The following is a 24,666-nucleotide window of genomic DNA, read 5'->3' as shown; positions in this document are numbered from 1 at the left end:
AATCGGCGCCGGAGAGGCCGGTGGACCAGCCGGCGTCGACCCTGAAGGGCCCAGCGGCGCCGGAGCCGGCGTCGGGGCCGGAGCACCCGACGGCGTCGGGGCAGGAGCACCCGAACCGCTCGGGCCCCCGGACGGGACCACCGGGCCCGCAGGCCCCGTAGGCCCCGTCGGAGGAGACAGCGCCCTCATGGCCATGAGGAACTCCTCTATCTCTTCTCGCGACGCGCCTTGCCCAGGGACCGTCGGGTATGGAGCAGGCAGCGTCGGCGACCCACGCGGAGCTGGGGCCACCCGAACCCCCGGCCGCATCGCGCGAGTGTCGGGGGGGGGGGGAGTCGGGGGTACGATGACGACGCCCCGACTTCTTGTGCCTCTTACCTGAGGAACCAGAGGAATGGTGACGACTTCCGGAGCGCTCGTGGTGGCTCCGCGACCGCTCCCTCGACCTCCGGCAGGACCGGGACTGCTCCTGACGCGGGGCCGACACCCGGAGCTCGAGTAGCTTGCGGGACCGCTCCCGTCTAGCCTTACTCGTCACGGCCCGGCAGTCGACGCAGGACTCCACGTCGTGGTCCGCGCCCAGGCACCGGAGGCAGAGTCGGTGGTGGTCCGTGACCGACATCGTGCGGTCACACCCGTCACAATTCTTAAACCCGGGCATCCTATCGGCACCTAGAGTTAGAAAGTTAATCAAAAAACGTAGGTCAAAAGACTGGAGTACTGCTCTTCGGATCTGCGCTAACTGGCGCGGAAAAAGAAGAACTGACGTCAGCGCGCGGAGGCGGCGTCTATATACTCCGGCGATGTCATCACGGCGCACGACGCCGACGACGGACGCGGAGCCGCAGGGGACGCCTGCAGACGACGCCTACCGACGCGCAGGGGTACTGCTACGCAAAAGTTTCCGGATCCAGACTGACGCCTGGGGATATTCTAAGGTAAGGAATCTAATACTAACCTGTTTCTTTCAGATAAATGAGTATATCCAAGCAGGGAGAAGTGCGGATGTGAATTAAGTAAATTTAAGGATGATGTAGAATGGATCTGTGCAAATTATCAGAAAGACATGATCCTGTTGATGGGGAACTTCAATCACAGGCTGAATCCACAAAAAACTCTGAACCTCAGTTTAAAGAAATAAGGTGAGAATACATCATCATCTCTGCCACTTTCCCCACAGGTGCAATTGCAACATGTGATAAAGCCCTCATGAACTACATGGGTCATTGAGGATGTTTAGCTTAAACGGGCGCAAGGACCAAGATTACCCAGCAAGACAGACGATTATGTATGGACTGTGGAGGTGTCCGTTTGACTACATCTACATGCATGCTTGGTTCTTCAAGAAGAATAAAAGTTTTAAGGTGAAACATTTAGTAGGAAGTGATCACTTCCCCTTCTTATGGGAACCAGGATAGGGGTAGGCAGTCAGAGAATCGAAGCTCCCTGTAGCGGTAGAATATTCCAAACAGGTAACCACCAGGATTTCAAAGAGCCACTTGGAAGAATTGGCACATTTCCAGCAGGGCCAAGAAATGGCACTAACATCCGCCAGTAGCTCGGGCTGGTATGATAAAATTATCCTACTGGTGGTACAATGTTTAAAGGCAAAAAAAGGATAAGCAGAAACAGGCAGAGACAAGGCGAGGGAACACTTGGTTTGATAATCGACTGCAGACTCCTTAAAAGTCTGATCAATATTTAAAACATGCATTTACAATGCAATAGGTCTCGCATTTACTAGAGTTTGAGCTATTGGCATTGTAGATTACAATGCCTTTTATTAATGTTTTTTTTTTTAAAACAAATAAATAAAAGGCATTGTCATTTCCAATGCCAATAGCATAAACTCTCGCAAATGCGAGGCCTATTGCATTGTAAATGCTTGTTTACGTTACTGGTGACAGCCTAACCTGATGCACTGAGGTAATTATTGGTAATCTCGCATGCGTTTGCCACTAGCGTAATCTTGTCTGATGTTGTCTCTCTTACAACAACAATAACATTAGTAGCTCTGGATCATTTTCACTGAATATAATTAGCTGTCCCCTAGTCTGGAGATATAGAATTCCAGCAGTGGTTGGGGTTGGATGTACTAGTAGGATTTAGTGAGAGGATGTAGCCTTACGGCTAGAGTGGTCAACCTTGAAGCTAGGGAACTGGGTTTGAGTCTCGGCAACTACGCTAAACATCCTGTGATTCTGGGAAAATCACTTCATCTCCCCGTGCCTAACAAAACAAGCATGCCAAATGGGAGGACGTCTGAGAAAACAGACTGTAGTGGGGGAAGAGGGGCCCCTACAAATCATGGAGCGTACAGGGGGTCCTCACAAGCCAGAGCAAGTAGTTTACTGGGTCCTGAAGGCAGAAGTGGGGAGCCCTTCCAGGTGAGGTGTACTGGAAGTAAGTTCCTCAATGTGACCGCCTTCCCCAGGGAATAGTGGCTCTGGCTTCAGAAATGACTTGAAGCCCAGCGGGAGGGGCGGGGGACACACCCCATTCACTAGACTGAGCGGACCAACCACGGTGAGATTACCACGGCACAAAGGAAGCACCCGCCCGGCAAGAGGCCCTATACTCCCTAAATAGCACACGCAGTTTATCAAATTGGTGAAAAGGTGCCTGGAGTACACCCCAAAGTAGGATCCGGTACACATTCCGAGGATGGCGCACCCCGGGGAGGGGGTAAGTGAGAGGAAATCAAAGGGGTTAAGTACAAATAAAGGGAGTAAAGCACTTCTTTTGCATTTTTATGTAGCGGCAGTTACATTACACAAAGTCACATTCATTTTTTGCGGCACGGGGAGATTAAGTGATTTGCCAGGAATCACAGGATGTTGAGCTGACGCAGAGATTTGAATCAGAGGGGTAAAACACATTCTGAGGTTAAGTACAGTTAGAGGGTTAAAGCAATGGAGATGTAAAAAAGAAATGGTGGAGGTAAAGGACAAGCTGAGTGGTAAAGCAGGCATTAAGAAGTATAGGAGAAACTAGAAAAATAAAACACCAGTCACACGGTAAAGCAAACGTCAGGGCGGAAAACTACATGCCACAGAGGCAAATCACAGATCAGAGGAACTGGATACGTATCGGAAGGGATGGCTCAACCCAGAAGAGCAAAGCACTAATCGGGATGTTAGGGCACACGCCGAGGGGTAAAGCACAAGTCAGTACTAACAAGCAACACTCACCCTACGCGCAGCCACAAGTCAAATAAGTAAATACACTTGTCACACTTTATCCAGCGCTAAACTTTACAGTCATGAAAATGGGGGTCCTGGGGGGGGGGGCGGCTGACCAAAGGGAGGCCTGCCCCGCCCGGGGTAATTTGGGGGCCGGGGAAAGGGGGGGGTGGAGCTGGCGCCGCCCGGGGACGGGTTTGGGTGTTTTGGTAGCTTTTGGGCTGGGGGTGGGGTTTTGTTGGGCTCCTTTTGGGCTGGATGTTGGTATCCGGCCGGTCACGAGGCAGAGACACCATTTTAAGTGTGGTGTCTCGGTCGCCGGGCGGGGGGGGGCAGATGGACAATTTTTTCACTGAAGCAGCCGAAAACCTTTTCCTGGACTATATCACGTATTATGAAGGAAGGTGGGTTCAAGGAAAACTGTCCCCGTGCAACGAGGAAGCCGCGACGGAGAGCGCAAAACACATTGACTGCCTGCTTCCCGCCTCTGTGAGGAGGTCGGTGGGGACACCCTGTACAGTATTATTGCGACCTATTTACAACAAGCGTAACGACCAGGAGGGGGACGGTTTGAACAACGTGATACGGGCAATTGAATTTCGGGAGCAAATTTTCGGATGGACAATTTTGGCCGGTGGGCTGCAGGAGCCCGAGAGCGAGCGCCACGCAGGCAGCATCTCGCGCAGGCAGAGGGTCGGGGTCTATGTCGCCATGGTCACGGTCACCCTCGCGCTGCTGCTCCTGGCGCTCTCCCTGTCCCAGCAGAAGGACTAGGACTTTTCCACTTTGGAGGCGGTGAACATCAAGGGCAAGCTCGTGTCCCTGGAGAAGTACCGGGGCTCGGCTGGACATTTCGCTGAGGCAGGGATGGGCCACGGCAGGAAGTATGCGGGACACATCGCTGGATGTTGGTGGAGCTCGGGAGAGCAGCATGCGGCTCCACGCGTCCGAGCGGATGGGCCGGCTCTGCCTGGTGCGGGCGGTCGGGCTCCCACGTGGGACTAGGTGAGTCCCAGCTGCCCCTACCCGAAGGGTCCCTACGGCCGCCGGGGTTTTGTTGTTCAGGGCAGGGGAGAAAGGACTGATGGACTTCTTGGGGGGTGGGGATTTTAGGAGTGTACGCTGGGGGTATGTTGCGCTGCATATGTGTCCTGAGTAATCGCCAAGGGCTGAGATTAATTTAAGTAATCCATTCATCGCTTTTTGTGCTCTTCCTCATTACTACGCATGGCCAGTGACTTCACGGGCCCATCTCAGTTAACTATACTGGAACTTATCAAATTGGAACTCTTACCAGCGCTACACTAGGGAGGTTGGTTTCTCAAGCGCAATGCACAGACCTTGGCTTCAGCTGGTATAAAGCGACTTCCCTAGGTAGGCTTTTAGTCTTCCGCATTGGATAGTGCAAGCCCATATTAAGCTATATTTGGGCATGATAAATCAGCTCTGTACTGAAAAAAATTCAATGATAAGATGCTGGTACAGGAACAGCAAAGTTTATTTTATAAGAATGTTACGTTGAATTGTAAATTGCTATTAAAATGAGCCCTTGGAATACTTTTATAGCGGTACACAGACTGCATTTTGCGCTTAGAATAGGCAGTAGTGTAAACCAGTGTTACTCTAGGGGAGAGCCAGCAGGATACAGTGGAAAATGCCTTTGGAGGTTTTCATTGCCAGCACCGGTAGCTATTATATGTACTTGCTTTTAAATACCATGCACTTGCACTATGGTCTACTACGGCTTTTATAGACTACCTAAAGGGTGACTTAAACGTAATTTCAAAGGGAAGGTTTGGACCTGGAACAAGGGTTAATTTGCCAGGTCTGAAAGCCATGTTATATACCTGCACACTCAGGCTGCATTGGCCACCCTGGAGACATGTTTAAACCTACTAATTTAGTGGGTGGCACAATGAGTGCGGCAGTCCACTAGTAGCATTAATTGGCAGGCCCTAGTTACAGGTAGGTCTATATACTAGGGATCTTAAACGGGAATTAAATGTGCCAATTAGGTGAATGCCGGGTTTCATTGTTTTGCGGGAAAGCACAAGCATTTTACCAATGGCTAACAAAATCAGGTTCGGTGAAGGACGGCGCAAATCTGGGGGGGTTACCACCTACGAATTGGTAGTTTCGACAAGGACTCATCGAATCTCTGGGGAAGATTTATGAGAGTTCATGGGTTTAGCTAGTCCTTTTGGTGGTAAAACCTGGGACAAAATCATGCAAAGGCATCTTTAGACAGAAATGACTTTGAGGTGATTCAGGATTATTCGACCCTAAGGGCCCTGTAGGACTTGCCCCTTTTTAGTGAAAGTTCTCTAAATGTTTGGCTTTCCCCGTAGACCATTTTCCTGACGTAGAGTTGCCAATCTAGATGGTTGGGGACTTTGCCGCTGCTGATCAGTGTCAAAGTACAAGTGTTCCCTGTGTACAGTATAATGGTAATTGGATGGCCATGATTGGTATGTTTGCTTTACTAGTAAAGTCCCTTTATGTGCACTGTGTGTGCCAGGGCTAGTGATTCAAGGGGCGTGGTGATGGGAACTCAAGGCTGCAGTGTAGGTCCTGCGCACAGTTTGCTAATTTAGCATGTGTTCCTGATAAGTGCATCCACTTGTCGGGCCTGACTTTCACTTTTCCATACACATTGGGCACCCCTATGGTGGGCCCGGGTAATCCCTGTGCGGGGTGGGGTGTAGGTTAAAGGAAGGACATGTACTAAGGTGTGTGTAATGTTCTGACGGGAAAAAACACTCCATTTGGTTTTCTCTGCTGAAAGGCCATTCTGCCTATAGGATAGACGGGGGGAGGCTGGGTTGAGGTCTTGGCCCAGGGAGGGGTTGAGATGTCTCCTAGCTCTCTGAATGGAAAGAAATCTTACCTCTGCAGCAGTGCACTGTTTTTGACTAAAATTTTATTTGTTTGCAGTTATATGTGGTAAAACTCGAAGGGCTTGCCCTGAGAGTCAGCAACAACATATTTATTTACATTTGGTAGGCACTGGCGATTCATTGATTTGCTCAGACACACTGTACCTTGAGCTGATGCTGAGACTCAAACCTGCTTCCTGAGCTCCAAAGTTAGTGGCTCTCTGGCCATTACGCCACACCCACTCGCACAAGAACCAAAGCGTATAGGCGGGAACAGGGAAAGCGTCGCGGTTAGGCGCGGGCATTTCAAGGACATTTGGGGGTCGTGCGTGGGTGAGAGGTACGTTCTTTGTAGTGGGCTTTTTCCTGGCGGACAGGCTCTGGGGGGTGACGCACTGTGTGGAGGACTTCTCCCTGGGCGCCAGAGAGGACGCACGGTCCCATATCGGTGTGGTCATTCTCCGTAGTGAGCTCGACTCCATGGTCAGGGAGCACGCCCGCCGGAGGACAGGGGGGTCGCAATGCGCGGGGGGGGGCTGACGAGGAACGGGGACGCAGCCATGTTGGGGGCAGCGGGTCTGGTAGGTGACTGGGGTGTCGGGGGCACTGCGGCAGGGGTTTTCCTGGCGGACAGGCTCCGGTGTGGGACGCACCATCCGGAGGGCTTCTCTATGGAGGGCACGGCCCCGGTTCAGTGCGGTCATACTTCGTAGGGAGCTCGATTCCGTGGCCTGGAAGCACGCCCCGGGGGTGACGTTGACTGAGGGCATGGCCCTATACAGTTAGGACAGAGGGCATGGCCCTATGCATTGGTGACGGAGGGCATGGCCCTATGCATTGGTGATGGAGGGCATGGCCCTATGCATTTGGTGACGGAGGGCATGGCCCTATGCATTGGTGACGAGGGCATGGCCCTATGCATTGCTGACGAGGGCATGGCCCTATGCAAGGGTGACGGAGGGCATGGCCCTATACATTGGTGACGGAGGGCATGGTCCTATACATTGGGGACGGAGGGCATGGCCCTATGCATTGGTGACGGAGGGCATGGCCCCATGCATCGGTGACGGAGGGCATGGCTCTCTGCATTGGTGACAGAGGGCATGGCCCTATGCATTGGTGACGGAGGGCATGGCCCTATGCATTGGTGACGGAGGGCATGGCCCTATGCGTGGTGACGGAGGGCATGGCCCTATACGTTGGTGACAGAGGGCATGACCCTATACGTTGGTGACGGAGGGCATGGCCCTATACGTTGGTGACGGAGGGCATGGCCCTATACGTTGGTGACGGAGGGCATGGCCCTATACAGTGGTGACGGAGGGCATGGCCCTATACGTTGGTGACAGAGGGCATGGCCCTTTACATTGGTGGCGGAGGGCATGGCCCTAGACGTGGTGACGGAGGGCATGGCCCTATACGTGGTGACGGAGGGCATGGCCCTATACATTGGGACGGAGGGCATGGCCCTATGGTTAGGGGGGAGGACCGGCCGGCGGGACGAAGGCATTGACCTGACAGCACGGTGTTTGAAGGGGGTCCGCGGCACGCCATATGGTTGGGGGTGTGTTCCTGCCGGCTGGGACATGCGGCACGTCCCGGGTTTAAGGGAGGGGGAGTGCTAGGGGGGGGGTCGAGGACCGTTAGCACGTCCCTCGAGTGGCGGTTCTTCCTAATATATGGGTGAAGAGTAGGAGAACTGTTGGATTATCGGGGGGTAGGTCAAGCACAATAAAGTATTTAGCCAGGTGGAGAGGCAAATTGACGTTATGCTAATTGTTACTGTTTGTGGATTGTGGGAATCAGTTAGGGGAGGGGGTGGGGGTGAGTCAGGAAATTACATATTTATGAGGCTTAGATTGTGTGGCGCAGGCCAAGGATGTTATTGTGTAGTACGCACCTGCTTCCAATAAAGCGGCCTTTGTCACACCTACATTGTGTCTCGGGTCGGTGCTTTGCTTCCCCCCCCCTCCCTTTCCCCAATGGGCCCCAATGGGGGTCCTGAGGGGGGCGGCCGACCAAAGGGAGGCCTGCCCCGCCCGGGGGAATTTGGGGGCCGGGGAAAGGGGGGGGTGGAGCTGGCGCCGCCCGGGGACGGGTTTGGGTGTTTTGGTAGCTTTTGGGCTGGGGGTGGGGTTTTGTTGGGCTCCTTTTGGGCTGGATGTTGGTATCCGGCCGGTCACGAGGCAGAGACACCATTTTAAGTGTGGTGTCTCGGCCGCCGGGCGGGGGGGGGGGCAGATGGACAATTTTTTCCCTCCCTCCCTCCCTGGGTCATGTTACTGTGGGGGGGGGCCCTCAAGGGCAGGTATTTCCCTTTTTCGGGGGAGCTAGGGGCGCAGGGGTTTCTGGGCGATGTTTTGTTGGAGGCTGGTGCTAGGGGGTTGTATGATTGGGTGGGGGGTTTCGCATGTCGCTGGAGCAGGTGTGGGGTGCATTCTGCATGTAGGGGCGGTTCTTCCTAATATATGGGTGAAGAGTAGGAGAACTGTTGGATTATCGGGGGTAGGTCAAGCACAATAAAGTATTTAGCCAGGTGGAGAGGCAAATTGACGTTATGCTAATTGTTACTGTTTGTGGATTGTGGGAATCAGTTAGGGGAGGGGGTGGGGGTGAGTCAGGAAATTACATATTTATGAGGCTTAGATTGTGCGGCGCAGGCCAAGGATGTTATTGTGTAGTACGCACCTGCTTCCAATAAAGCGGCCTTTGTCACACCTACATTGTGTCTCGGGTCGGTGCTTTGCTTCCCCCCCCTCCCTTTCCCCAATGGGCCCCAACATGCATTTCTATCTACAGTACGTTTCTAATTCACGTTTAATAACTCAGGAAACCACGCGAAGCGCTCAGAAGCTGGCCGCGAGGCCTGCACTTGTGAGTCCGTGCTCCGGAGGACGCTGCTGCACAGGTCATGCTGCTGGTCAGGGCGGCAGGTTCACCTGTTACAGTATTCTTTACATCTGTTGTTTTGTGTTGTCGGGGCACATATAAAAACGCAATCGAAATGTCGGGTTAGGAACGTCAAACATACACAAGCCTGGTTGTATACGGTGTTTGGTTCACAAACGCCTGAGAAACAGTTCTACATTATTACGGAGGGTCCATATGCTATATAAAAACTATTTTTCCTCATAGGCATTGCTGTATGTGTCAGGTCACGTGAATGGCATTTTTAATATTATACCAAATTATACTCAAAATCCTGTTCACAGCCAGAAGTTTGCGCGGTGCAATGTTTGGATCTTTTAAACTCTACATTGTTTGTTGCAGGGCCTGCTTGCTCTCTTTAAGTGACTCATTCAAGTTTGAGTCCCAGAATCGGCAGGAGTGGTCTTTCGAAGTCCAGACCCCAGGGCGCTTTGCAGTGCTGGTACTGGGGCCATGCAGTGGACAGGCCAGACTCTGTTTGCGCATGTGGGGGCGAGTACAGCTTGGGGCGAAGAACCGTCAGGTTCTTTGCCTCACTAGGACTCAGGGACAGGTTGTCCTGGGGGCTGGAAGAGGCTATTAACCCTCAGTTGCCACTGGCGACAGTGGAGCTGGCGGGGAGGGGGGCACTGACAATGCAGGGGGCGGGCGCCTAAAAGCCCTAGTAGTGAGTGAAATCGGGCTGGAGCAAGGCTGCCCAAGATGGAGGGGGGGGGGGGGGGGGGCGGGAGAGGGTTGTCGGGAGAACCCAGGGCTGTAAGAGACAGGCACAGTCTCTCTGGAGGCGAAAGGGGACAGCTCAGTGACGTGTGGGGCAGGGTCACTACTGCTCTTAACATCTGGGGCGGGATGAGCTCTGTCAATGGGAGGGGCCAGTAGACAGAGGCGGGTGACGCTAGTCATTGGGCAATTAAGCGTGGCCAGGGTAGAGACACAGCCGGAGGCGATAGACACCTCCCAGGTGGCGAATTGGACCGAGAGAGGCAGGGACGAGTCACGAGTGGGGCCTGCTGTAGGCTTCCTGGGTGGGGAACTGGGCATGCCTAGGGATAAGGGGGAGGTAGGGACGTAGAAGTGTTGCTGTAGCATCCAGGGATTGGGTAGACAACGTGCGGGGTGAAGTAGCACCAAGAGGGAGTTAGGGCAGCCCCCTCGGGTTTGGGCGGGGTGAGGTAGGACCGCAAGACAGGGTGGAAGTACTCCCCGTGGCAGTGTTGAGGTACGTACGACCCTGTAGTGGAGGGTGTTGTGATGCACGCCCAGGAGGGGGTTGAGGTACGCCCCTGTAGCGGTGGGCCCCAGCAGAGACACCCGGGCCCGGCCCGATCGCGCTTGCATTGCTCGCGGAGCTGTCTGTTCTGGAGCTTCTCACAGTCACACATCCCCAGAAGCGAGGGAGGCAGCACCGAGACCATGGCTGACAAGTACCCCGAACAGCCCAAGGCCCGCAGGGTTAGGGTGACCAGAATTTTAAAGCCAAAAACCGGGACATTTGACAAAAATAGAAGAAGGACTACAATTTTACTTCAAGCGATGAGAGTGCTCCTCAGCAAAGAATTACAGAACAGGCAGTAAGAACGTACATAAAATGCAATTTTTAAGCGCCGTAGCTTGCGTGTTGATTAAATTGCTTTCTTGAAACAACTGCTAACTATCCCTGCTTTGTAAAACATAAAAAACACCTCCTACCCTTTTCAGTTGACCCTCTCTAAAAACGGGGACATGAGCTAAATTTCTTGAAATTTGCTGGGACAGCTGGTTAAAACAAGCATTTACAATGCAATGGTTTTGCCTTTGTTAAAGTTAGAGCTATTGGCATTGCTCTTGACATTATTTATGTTTTTTTTTTAACATAAATAAATGGCATTGTCATTTACAATGCCACTAGCTTTATCTCTCGCAAATGACACACACAAAACACACAGAGCCCCCCCACACAGAGCCCCCACACACACAGCCACACAGAGCCCCCCACACACACAGCCACACAGAGCCCCCCACACACACAGCCACACAGAGCCCCCCACACACACACAGCCACACAGAGCCCCCCACACACAGAGCCCTCCACACACCCACACAGAGCCTTCCACACACCCACACAGAGCCTTCCACACACACCCACACAGCACAAGCAGGCAACAGGGGCACACGGAGGCACAAGCAGGCAACAGGGGCACACGGAGGCACAAGCAGGCAACAGGGGCACACGGAGGCACAAGCAGGCAACAGGGGCACGAAAACGGAGGCACAAGCAGGCAAGAGGGGCACACGGAGGCACAAGCAGGCGACAGGGGCCACACGGAGGCACAAGCAGGCGACAGGGGCACACGGAGGCACAAGCAGGCGACAGGGGCACGAAAACTGAGGCACAAGCAGGCGACAGGGGCACGAAAACGGTGTCACAAGCAGGCAACAGGGGCACGAAAACGGAGGCACAAGCAGGCAACAGGGGCACACGGAGGCACAAGCAGGCAACAGGGACACACGGAGGCACAAGCAGGCAACAGGGTCACGAAAACAAGCACAAGCAGGCAAAAGGGTCACAAGCAGGAATTGTAATTTAGACGGGGCTGAAGTGGAGAACGGTCAGTAGGGAAGTAGTGCGGCTGGTGCAGTGGTACCAGGCCGGAAGGTGAGAGGGGCTGTCTGCACCTCAGTTTGGACAGTTTCCACTACCTAACAGGGATTGGTGGGAGGGGGGGCGTACTTCTTGCTTGCTTTAGGGCTGTTACTTCGGGGACGCAGTGCACGCTCTTGCCTGCTGCCGCCGGGACACGACAACAGGCAGGGAGAGGACAGGCTGGGAGAGGGCAGGGAGGGGACAGGCTGGGAGAGGGCAGGCTGGGAGAGGGCAGGGAGGGGACAGGCTGGGAGAGGGCAGGTTGGGAGAGGGCAGGCTGGAAGTGGACAAGCTGGGAGAGGACAGGCTGGGAAAGGTCATGGAGGGGACAGGCTGGGAGAGGGCAGGCTGGAAGAGGACAGGCTGGGGACAGGCTGGGAGGGGGCAGGCTGGGAGTGGGCAGGCCGGGAGAGGACAGGCCGGGAGAGGACAGGCTGCGAGAGGACAGGCTGCGAGAGGACAGGCTGCGAGAGGACAGGCTGCGAGAGGGCAGGCTGCGAGAGGGCAGGCTGGGAGTGGGCAGGCTGGGAGAGGACAGGCTGGGAGAGGGCAGGCTGGGAGAGGGCAGGCTGGGAGAGGGCAGGCTGGGAGTGGGCAGGCTGGGAGTGGGCAGGCTAGGAGAGGACAGGCTGGGAGAGGGCAGGCTGGGAGAGGGCAGGCTGGGAGAGGACAGGGCAGTAAGGGGGAAAGACTGGGGGTGTGCAGTAAGATCAGATTGGGACAGGGGAAACAAGGTAGTGGGGGTGGTGCAGTAGGACTGGGAGTGGCGGCAGCCGGGACGGAATGGGGGTGGCTTGGTGCTGCATAGGTAGGGACCTGTGGCAGTCGGTATTAGCGTCCACCCCACCCCTCCCCCAGAATAGGCCTTGGGTGTGAGACAGGCTCCCAGCCTGCCCGCGGGAGACAAGTCACTGCGGCTGTAATGTGAGCCACACACCTGGCAGGCAAACAAACACCAGGCCAGACCTGCAGAGCTATCAGAGGGCGGGGAGGGGTCACTACATCAACCCCCTCCCCACCCAACCCCGGTTTGAAAGAAAAAAAACATGCCAGGCTGCCTGGGTTATCAGAGGGGGCGGGGAGGTACCTCTACATCTCCCCCCACCCCCTCCCCCGCCAAGTTTACACCACACATGCCCGGGATGTCTGGGTAATCACAGGGGGCTGATCACTACGCCCCCATCCCTACACGCACAGTTTACCATTCTCCACTCCCGCAGGAGCCACTTCCGTGCATTGTCACCACAACAATACACCTGGGAAGTGAGGCCACGCCCACCCTGGTGCCCTGGTGCGTGCAGGCCCGGGTGGGGCGCAGTGCCACGTTCATTACAGCTCAATGAAGCATCACCGGCGGGACTGGGCACCCCCGGATCACCACAGCCTGGCAGGGACCCCTCCCCCGAGGGCACCCCTGCCGAGGAGGGAGGGGCGGGCAGGTAGAGTGCACCGCGTGGAGCGGGAGGGCACAGAAGGAGGGGCAAGGGGAGGTGTGTGTAAAGAAGGGGGGGGGGAGCAGGGACTCAAAAAAGTAAAGAAAACATGGTGAAGAGAAAATTACCTCAATCATCATACACAGGAATGGACACTTGTATCTACAATAACCATTGGTTATCTTTTGAAAACCCTCATAGACGTTGAGATGTTATAAGTGCGGTGTATCTTTTATCCGCCCCTTCTCTAGCGTCATGGCATATTCATCGGGTTAACAAATGACGTGCTATATGCCTGCCTCACCCGAGGCAACCTCTGGAAAGAGTAGAAGTGTCCAGAAATGAAAAAATGCACTTATCCAGAGGGTTTGTAGTGTAGTGCTAGTGAGCCAGAAAATTCTAAAAACAAGTTTGCACCCAAACGCACAATTTATTGAAAAAAGGGTGTAAATTGTGGTTAAAAATAGTGGTATACGAGGTAATCGAGTTACAGGACTACCATATAACTCCATCTAGGTCGACATGTTTCAGCTCTATTTGGCCCGAGGGGTCTGTAGAGCTTTCGTCAGGACAATACAAAAATGGCTATAAGGGAGATTGTCTCTTAGAGGTTGGGGATGGAAACTGAAATATGACAGTAGGCTATTTTTAGCTGTAGGTTTCGTGTAGGTCCTTGTTTCTAGTTTCCCATTCTCAGAAAATATAGTCAAATCTAAAAAATCTATACTCTCTCTGTTGGCGGTAGAGGTAAACCTGAGCCAACGGTCTTGGGCATTCAGCCATTCCATGAATGTGGTCAAGGAATTCTTAGTGTCCCAAATCAGCAAGACGTCATCGATATAACGTTTCCAGTATAAGATACTGGAAACGTATGGATTGTCGTTGTTGAGGACGAATTTTTGTTCGAATTGACTCACATACAATCCAGCTACCGATGGAGCAAAGGCGCTTCCCATGGAGGTGCCATGGCACTGTAGGAAAAGTTGTTCGTCGTATTCAAAGTAATTTTCTTTCAATGCTAAGCGGCAACACTCAAGAATAAAATGGCGAGGTGTTTTATGAGGCCATTCTATGAGGAATAAAAGATCTTCCAGCATTTGCATGGTATCATCTTGGGGCAGGCTCGTATAAAGCGATTCTACATCTAATCCAACTAGGATCATGCTGTTAGAGTCGAATGCTTTATCGGCTATCTGGGTTAGAAGGTCACGGGTATCCTTAAGGTATGTCGGGGTACTTTGCACCAACGGTTTGAGATATTCATCCGCGAATTTGGAGAGAGGTTCTAAGAGTGACACAATACCCGAGACAATCGGGCGTCCTGGTGGTGGGGATTTATTTTTATGTGTCTTGGGCAATGAATAGAAAAAGGGGACTTTAGGTGTTCTTGGTGTTAAGAAGTCCGCCTCTTTTCGGGAAATCCATCCATTCACCTCTGCTTCATGAACCATTATCGTGATGGTATTGGACAGCCTCTCGGTAGGATCAGAATCAAGTTTTCTGTAGAAATTCTCATCCGACAGTAGTAGGAGGCATTGTTGGTCATATCCTTCTTTTGTAAGGATGACCACACCCCCACCCTTGTCCGCCGGTTTGATGATGATGTTATCATTATTCTTCAGTTCCTCTAGGGCTCGTCTCTCCTTGTTACTGAGATTTTGAAAAGTTGATTTCTTTGATTTTTTGTCCAGATTGTCAATACCTTTTAGGATTGCTTTTTCGAAGGTCAATATCTCTATTGGTATCGCATTGGTTGGTGGTAAGAATTTAGATTTTCTCTTAAGTGTAGTGTCACCATCTGTCCCGTGAGAGGGGGATCCATCAAAAAAGGCTTTAAGTTTGAGTGTTCTACAAAATTCAGATAGTTCGCACTTTAATTTGAATGGATCAACAGGTGGAGTTGGCACAAAGCCTAAGCCCTTGTTTAGAATATTTGTTTGTTCTTCCGTTAGGGTCATGTTAGTCAGATTCACAATTAGTGACTCTTCTTGTTCCCATCCACTTGTGCCGATGACATACTCCTGGTCTGCACATTTGGTTGACGGTCCTGCCAAGTTAGATTCTTCTTTTTGCCTCGTGGCTGATTTTGGCCTCTCCCTAAAAAAGGCTGCTGTGGTTGGTGCCAGTTTCTGCAACTTGTTCTGCATCAGGAACTCCTGAGTATCATCCATTTCTTTCGTGATCTCATCCAATCTTTTCTTAAAAATGTGTGGAATGATGCTATTTTTCAATTGAGTTTCACAGGTAAGGATTTCTGCCAATAATGCATCGGATAGTCTCTTGGCTGTCTTTATTATCAGGACCAAATAATCCAGAGTACACTTCCAGGATATGGAGGACCAATCACGACGGAAGGCTAAATCGTGAAGAAAAATTCTTGGAGCATTTGAAATCCATAGGCCTCTGGGTGCTGACTTGGTTCTCAAATACTCGGTCATAATTATCCCATGGATAGCGGTTCGAATTTGTTCCCTCTTTTTATTTGATAAGGTCTCCCATTCATCTGTCTGGGCAATTGCTTGTGTGAAGTCAACATTCTGTAAAAGCGGCTGTGCAGCTAGAATTTCATCAATGTCGTCACCAGTGAAACTGAGTCCATTGTTATTCTCCATCGTACACAACTCCTTGAATAAACGAATACACGTCAATACTGATCAGACTTCCAACCATTTATGCCCCCCTTTGGGAGAGACGAGCCCTAGAGGAACTGAAGAATAATGATAACATCATCATCAAACCGGCGGACAAGGGTGGGGGTGTGGTCATCCTTACAAAAGAAGGATATGACCAACAATGCCTCCTACTACTGTCGGATGAGAATTTCTACAGAAAACTTGATTCTGATCCTACCGAGAGGCTGTCCAATACCATCACGATAATGGTTCATGAAGCAGAGGTGAATGGATGGATTTCCCGAAAAGAGGCGGACTTCTTAACACCAAGAACACCTAAAGTCCCCTTTTTCTATTCATTGCCCAAGACACATAAAAATAAATCCCCACCACCAGGACGCCCGATAGTCTCGGGTATCGGGTCACTCTTAGAACCTCTCTCCAAATTCGCGGATGAATATCTCAAACCGTTGGTGCAAAGTACCCCGACATACCTTAAGGATACCCGTGACCTAACCCAGATAGCCGATAAAGCATTCGACTCTAACAGCATGATCCTAGTTGGATTAGATGTAGAATCGCTTTATACGAGCCTGCCCCAAGATGATACCATGCAAATGCTGGAAGATCTTTTATTCCTCATAGAATGGCCTCATAAAACACCTCGCCATTTTATTCTTGAGTGTTGCCGCTTAGCATTGAAAGAAAATTACTTTGAATACGACGGACAACTTTTCCTACAGTGCCATGGCACCTCCATGGGAAGCGCCTTTGCTCCATCGGTAGCTGGATTGTATGTGAGTCAATTTGAACAAAAATTCGTCCTCCACAACGACAATCCATACGTTTCCAGTATCTTATACTGGAAACGTTATATCGATGACGTCTTGCTGATTTGGGACACTAAGAATTCCTTGACCACATTCATGGAATGGCTGAATGCCCAAGACCGTTGGCTCAGGTTTACCTCTACCGCCAACAGAGAGAGTATAGATTTTTTAGATTTGACTATATTTTCTGAGAATGGGAAACTAGAAACAAGGACCTACACGAAACCTACAGCTAAAAATAGCCTACTGTCATATTTCAGTTTCCATCCCCAACCTCTAAGAGACAATCTCCCTTATAGCCAGTTTCTTCGACACAAGCGAAATTGTAGCAAAGCGAGTGATTATAAACAACAGGCTACAATTTTAAGTAAGAAATTACGAGCTAGAAACTACACTCCACAGACAATCTCTAAATGTAAAAAAAGAGCTCAAAACCAACCAAGGGAGTGTCTGTTACAGAGTTACCAGAAGGAACCAGTAAAGGACCTTGTCACATGTGTGACCACCTTCTGCCCAGCCTCGTATCAGGTACAAAAACTTATAAGGAAGAATTGGGCAATAGTGACCTCAGGGAATTTCGATTGGCCCAAGCCAAGATTTGCCAACCGGAGGACAAAAAATCTCAAAGATGTGTTGGTACATACTCGCCCCAGGAAAAGACTTACTACGACTACCATAAGAAACATCAATATGACCCCAATAACTGGCCATTTTCCCTGTGGCACCTGTGGAGTTTGTAAATTCACGAATCCAACCAAGACCCTACAATTGACTGACAGCCTGCTATGGACACAGAGGCAACACACAAACTGTAATTCCACCCATGTGGTATACCTCATAACGTGTCCCTGTCAACAAAAATATGTGGGGATGACCTGTCGTAAGGTCAAGACTCGCATAGGAGAACATAGGAGCAACATACGGCTCAAGAAAAATACAACAAAACTCTGCACACATTTCGTGACAGCTGGACATTCGTGTGATGATCTCAGATGGACAGTGTTGGAAAAACTTAATGAAAAACACACTGATGCTGAACGCACACTATTTGAAAGGGAACAAAGATGGGTCGATCGATTGGGAACCCACCTACATGGGATGAACGACAATATTCCGTGGCACCAATTTTATTAAACGGCCACCCTGTTTTTGGTCCACTGGTCAACCCTTAAGACTCATTCCTGTTCGTTATGTACTCACTTAAATTCTAATTCATTTGAGTGTTATATTTCTATTATATCAATAAGAGGCCCGTAATAATTCTTAAACAATTTTTTTGCAACATAGTCTCTAGCGACTATTTATGACATTTAGTCATTTTTCATATTTTTGGGCAAAATAGAGGAATTAATTTACCCTCTTAAGTTACCATCTCGTGTTTTTAGAACGATAACGAACAATGTGTTTCTGCCACTTTAATAATCATGGCTGGCAATAGTCCTTTGTTGCTCTTCATGACGTTAAAAACAAACAAGGGATTGTAGTTCCTCTTCCCAGGGGCAGAGTCAGCACAAGCAGTAACTGCATTCAAAACGAGGGTAAGAATGGCGCGAGACGAGCGTCTAACCAAACGCAGTAAGTAACGGCTGCGCTCTTGCTATCATTATGATACCTTCTCGCAACATGCATTGCCTTTTATTATTCTAGCGAATGCCTTTTGACAAGCGACTCTAATAGCCCGTCTGATGCGGAGAGATTTCCTGAAAACTAAGTTACCAATAGTATTAGCGCATGAATCAAAACACTCCGTGCATGACCCACAATGCTAGACCCCCGTGCCTATAACCATTTAACGGGCATCTGGGCCACTTACAGGAACTTTCACTAGCTACCTAATGACTATTAATTTTAAAACACTATTCATCTTTAAGTCCCAGCGTCACGATCCATTGTTTCACATCCTCACTACTCCCATGTAATATAGTATCCACAATGTGATGCATACAGATATACTAATGGAGTTTGATGTAATTTTTATCACTTCTCTGCACCGGGCAACTAAATTGAGTCTCCTGCTGTGCATGCTATATGTCGCTATGTACAATTGTTCTTATATTTGTTTTCCCAAACACAGGAAATTGAGTGTGAAATTCTCATGCTTCCAATGAACACTACACGAATAGTGTGAGTATTCAGTTTGTCATTTTTGTATTGTCCTGACGAAAGCTCTACAGACCCCTCGGGCCAAATAGAGCTGAAACATGTCGACCTAGATGGAGTTATATGGTAGTCCTGTAACTCGATTACCTCGTATACCACTATTTTTAACCACAATTTACACCCTTTTTTCAATAAATTGTGCGTTTGGGTGCAAACTTGTTTTTAGAATTTTCTGGCTCACTAGCACTACACTACAAACCCTCTGGATAAGTGCATTTTTTCATTTCTGGACACTTCTACTCTTTCCAGAGGTTGCCTCGGGTGAGGCAGGCATATAGCACGTCATTTGTTAACCCGATGAATATGCCATGACGCTAGAGAAGGGGCGGATAAAAGATACACCGCACTTATAACATCTCAACGTCTATGAGGGTTTTCAAAAGATAACCAATGGTTATTGTAGATACAAGTGTCCATTCCTGTGTATGATGATTGAGGTACCTATTCAGGGGAACTGAATGGACGCATAATTCCTCTTCCCTCTTTTGATCACGAAGAGAAAATTACTACAGTGGGTAAAGAAGGCGGAAGCAGGTGGTGAAAAGGGGCTGGCCGGGGTAAGGAAGGATTAAGAAAACAATTTAGGAATTATGGAAAGAAAGGCGAAAGAATGAGAAAGCAGAAAGGGGGGGCTAAGGAGCGTCGGGAGGAACTAAAAGCAGAAGACATAGGAGCAGAGGGAGTAGTAAGGGAAAATAAAAAGAAAGAGTGGATCTAGCAGACAGAGTAAAGGAACGAGTCAGAGGAGACGGTTCAAGGAGGGGTAAAGGGGTGTGAGCTTGGAGGGGATGGGTCGAGGTCAGACATTGGGTTAGGAGAGTACAGAAGATATAAACACAATGAGGGTGTAAGAGGTGGGTGTAAAGTGTGCTTCATAAGTTGACTGATTGAATGCTGGGGATAGAAAAGAAGCGTATCAAAGGGGTGAGTGTGAGTAATATTGTAGGGGCAGGAAGGAGTAAAGGTAACATTTGTAAAGCACATGTTCACCCCTGGGTATCTTGGCGCTGCCTAACAGATGCTTATTCTAATCCCACTCAACGGCGCTCATTGTAAGAATGTATTTGTATTTACTATACCACTGACATCACTGCGGGTATTCGAAGCGCTTTATATAGGCAGGTATGAAAAAAACACCAGGTGCAAGTCGACCATGAGTTGACTTAAGACATAAAAAGCACGTTTCCAATACATGGTCTTATACGAACACACGGGATTTGAGTTCAGTGATGTGTGTGTTGAGCAGTGAGGGCGGTGCAGTGTCTGATGAATTATAGAGGATGTATCGACATTGGGCGGCTGATAAGCCGAGCGGCCCCGCACGGATTTCAGCCTGTGGCCATGGGGTCTAACACAGATCCCCGCAGTCGGTACACGCATGACTTCGCCGAGCCATCAACCACGTGGGGGGGGGGGGGGGGGGTTAGAAGAAAGCATTAAAAAAAGGGTGATTGGATCGAGGGGGGGGCAGCAGAAAGGGGGGTGGGGTGCAGACGGCTGGGCAGAGGAAGAAGAGACGGGAGGGAGGAGAGGTGAGAGAGGTGCTGCAGTGGAAGGAAGCACGAAGAGAGATAGTTATTAGCCACGGGCGGGGGGGGGAGAATGACGGAGCTAAGAGAAGGGGATGGGGGAAGTCACAGTAATGACTGAAGGCGAGGAGTGACTGCCCTGGCATGAGAGGGGCAGTGTTAACCCCAGTTCACCCCATACCACCCAGGCTGGCCAGCATTCATTTAGTCACTGCTTCTTGCACAGCGCGGGGCGTCACCTCACGACCGCCTCACAGCACTTTATTTCTATTCGTTTTGCTCGTGGTATTTATAGCGCCCAGAGGTACCACTTCTTAGAAGCATAGCAACGCCCGTGGCTTCTAGGTGCTGTACAAGAGATCTTCGATAGGCTTTCAAAAGAGGAACAGTGGAGGGGGAAACGATCGAGAAATGTTCAGGACTCAACAGCAGCCCCATCCATTTCTGAAAACGCCCGCCTTCTCCCTTTCTCACATCACGCAGCGTTCCTCGCGCTGCCTGTAACTCCTCTCCGCGCTATCCTGTGCGTGCCCCCGCCCCATCCTGTACCTTTCACCCTGCTGCCCCAACCCTCTTCTGCTGCATCTTTCCCTGCTATGTTCACTCAGCCATTCTCACATATATGGCACTCAGCACCAGTCCAACACAAGTGGCAAGCGCCTTGAAGCAGCTGCCTTCCGGGAGCGACATTGGGCGGCTGATGAGCCGAGCGGCCCCGCACGGATTTCAGCCTGTGGCCATGGGGTCTAACACAGATCCGCGCAGTCGGTACACGCATGACTTCGCCGAGCCATCAACCACATGGGGGGGGGGGGGGGGTTAGAAGAAAGCATTAAAAAAAGGGTGATTGGATCGAGGGGGGGCAGCAGAAAGGGGGGTGGGGTGCAGACGGCTGGGCAGAGGAAGAAGAGACGGGAGGGAGGAGAGGTGAAAGAGGTGCTGCAGTGGAAGGAAGCACGAAGAGAGATAGTTATTAGCCAAGGGGGGGGGGGGGGAATGACGGAGCTAAGAGAAGGGGATGGGGGAAGTCACAGTAATGACTGAAGGCGAGGAGTGACTGCCCTGGCATGAGAGGGGCAGTGTTAACCCCAGTTCACCCCATACCACCCAGGCATGGGGGTCTCTCCTGAGCCCACTCCCCAAAGTGACCCACTCTTTGGGGGAATTGTCACTTCCCCTGATCCCATTAACACTGTTGGACTACTCCAAGCACCCTGGCGCCTTATTCCCTTATGATTGGAGGGCTGGCAGGAGTGAGTGATTGAGTGAGTGAGTGATTGAGTGAGTGATTGAGTGAGTGAGTGTGTGACTGACTGAGTGAGTGTGTGTGTGAGTATGCGAGTGAATGAGTGAGTGAGAGTGTGTGTGAGTGAATGAGTACTTTGCACCATAGCACGGCTCAAAATGAAATCACTAAAATAATGCGTTTTCTGCTTTTACACCCCGCCATTCCCTTAAACAACACACTGCAGCTTTATAGATAGGCCAGTGCAGCATAGTTTTCATTGAAAGGCATCAGTGCACATTACTTGAGCACCAGTTACAGTCATTGGGGTAGACAGATTCAGTTTAAGCACGAGAAGAGTCGGTGATGGTGCTTGAGCCTCCCGCCATACTCGAACCTGTTTCCTCAGCTTCGCGGTCGGCCGCTCTAGCCGTTGTGCCACATCCTCATTTTCTAGAGCAGCGGGCACACAGAACATGCTGCCTCTCCAGAAACTGTCAGTCTCCGCGTTCACCTGTCCAAAAATAACGCATTATTGTTCCTGAGGTTATGTCTCATTTCTGCCTGCTTCCGTTGTGGAGAGTAGTAAGCCTCTCATAGGGAGGAGGAGGGAATTTCAGTAGAGTTGCGAGAGAGAGTTGGAGAGCCTGATGTGTTTTCTTTTGTACATTTGTAATGGAGAGTTTACATCTAGTAGTGGAGAGGGAAGAGTCCTTCTCGTGCCGGACAGAGGAGGGTGCACTTTCGGTCGAGGAGAGAGACGCACGCTGCTGGTGGGTGACAGAAAAATGCCCCTCCTGTAAGGGAATTAAATGCTTTGCTTATTGAGGAGAGGGGAGCTTAGGGAGGGAGAGGGGAGAGTTGCTTCTGGGTGGAGAAGAGAGAAGTGTGCTGCTGGAACGAGAGGGTCGGCACCTCTTGGGAAGGAGCGGGTATTTGTAGTGACAGAGTGGGGAGTGCACATTCCAGTTCAGGGAGCGTGCTTCTCTCTCAGCAGAGGGTGCTGCTAGTGGAGGGGGAGTGGTAGCATGTCTAACGGCGGGAGAGCGGCTCCTGCCAGCGGTTGAGAGAGGGGTGTGCCCGTCGCTTCTGCACGTGTGGAAGTTGTGGTGAGTTTCTTGTCAGCGCTGCGGCTCACTTGCAAACACTGTCTGGGCAAGGAATACTCGCAGGTATTCTGGAAGTGATAGGGAGTAGGGAACACAAAGAAAGGCTCCATGACAGCAAAGGAACCATGCACGGAGGCCAAATGTACACATCTGCCCACAACCCCGAGCAGGAAGGCGGGTGCCGGCAATGCCGGACCAGACTCGGGGGGCGTTCCCGAGAACAGGCTTTCGGCTGACGTAGCCAAAAGCCAAAAATTCTCGGGAACGCCCCCGAATCTGGTCCGGCATTGACGGACAGGCCCGTCTTCCAATGGCTAGCCTCCATTTATGGAGCTAGCCAATGAAAGACGGGGGCGGATTCCCAGCCCCATACTATACTCATTAGGTTTTCGCCTAGCGAAACGATGCTTTCGCATCGTTTTCGCCAGGCAAAACCTAAACAGGGACCGTCCTGGCAAAACGGGGACGCTTGGTCACCCTACGCAGGGTGAACGAAGGCGTGGGCCACTTCGAGCGTAAGAGAGGGCGGGGGCGATCTGTGAGAGGTCGGAGGAGCTGGATAGAGGGCCTGGGAGGTGTGTGACGGGGAGAGAGGGCAGGGGAAGGTGTGTGTTGTGGAGACAACGGAGGCGCGATTCCAGGGGAGGGAAATCTCTGGTATGTGTCGAGCTGGCTATCGAGCATTCCGCAGCGTTTAAAAGGCTTAACCATTAAAAAAAAAACAAGACCCCCAATTGCACTTGTGACAATGGGGAGGTGTATGTTTTGGGGTGTTTACTATTGCCCAACAGACAACCCTGGTGTCATTTACATATGCTGTGAAAAATGCTCAACAAAAAACAGACTATGCAAGTGCGTGCCCTTTCAATTTTGGAAGAGGTATTACAAAATAATATTTTTATCGAGATTGATGCATGCAAACAACAAAGCTGCAAATCGGATAATTAGGGATATTCCCTAGATGAATGAGGTAGTCAGATGTGTTTAGGCGGCCACTGTAGTAATGCACCAACCCCATTTGACGCTTGGCTGTGAAGCTGAGCCCGCTCTCAGAGCTGCTTCAGAAAATTCAATACATTTAACTCACTTTACAGTGGAAAATATTCAGAGCGCGAGTATGGGTAGATAGATGTGCTGTGGTCAAAGGTATAGATCCGAGCGCAATGCAGGTCACGTCCTTCGTCAGATGCTAGATCTCTTTTGTTACCTCGGTTGCTTTGATCAGTTGCCTTTGATATTTCCAGTCCTTCGCCTCCTCCCAGACTACAAATGAGCCGTCCTGAGGTTCACCGGCAGTACCACAGCAAAGCGACGTTGTTTGCATTCAAAGCGGGACCCTTGGTTTGACGAAAAGTACGCAGAAGCCCTCGCGCTGAAGAAAATGCGCTTGCTGGAATTGAACGCGTACTTGCGATATTAGCGTAGTAAGCGAGCGTGGTGACCTCGTGGCCTTCTATGGTGTCTAGGAGGCAAAAGTCACTGAAATTCCACCCAGTTCCTCCAGCTGGAGGGTCATTTCACCTGCTTTGCAATGCAAGGTCCCTTTATCAGAACAAGCATTGGCATTGCCAATAGGTCTCGCTTGTGGGACCTTATAAGTATTTAGTTTTGCAGCACAATATGATGAGTGGCGTTGCGTGTGTGAGTGGCGTTGCGTGTGTGAGTGGCGTTGCGTGTGTGAGTGGCGTTGCGTGTGTGAGTGGCGTTGCGTGGGTGAGTGGGGTTGCGTGGGTGAGTGGGGTTGCGTGGGTGAGTGGGGTTGCGTGGGTGAGTGGGGTTGCGTGGGTGAGTGGGGTTGCGTGGGTGAGTTGTGTTGCGTGGGTCAGTTGTGTTGCGTGGGTCAGTTGCGTTGCGTGGGTGAGTGGTGTTGCATGTGTGAGTGGCGTTGCGTGGGTGAGTGGCGTTGCGTGGGTGAGTGGCGTTGCGTGGGTGAGTGGCGTTGCGTGGGTGAGTGGGGTTGCGTGGGTGAGTGGGGTTGCGTGGGTGAGTTGCGTTGCGTGTGTGAGTGGCGTTGCGTGTGTGAGTGGCGTTGCGTGTGTGAGTGGCGTTGCGTGTGTGAGTGGCGTTGCGTGTGTGAGTGGCGTTGCGTGTGTGAGTGGCGTTGCGTGTGTGAGTGGCGTTGCGTCGATGAGTGGGGTAGCGTGGATGAGTGGGGTTGC

Source organism: Lissotriton helveticus, chromosome 1_2 (genome assembly GCF_964261635.1).
Source record: "Lissotriton helveticus chromosome 1_2, aLisHel1.1, whole genome shotgun sequence".
NCBI classification, from domain to species: domain Eukaryota; kingdom Metazoa; phylum Chordata; class Amphibia; order Caudata; family Salamandridae; genus Lissotriton; species Lissotriton helveticus.
The sequence above is the reverse complement of the archived record's forward strand: the minus strand, read 5'-3'. Positions refer to the sequence as shown.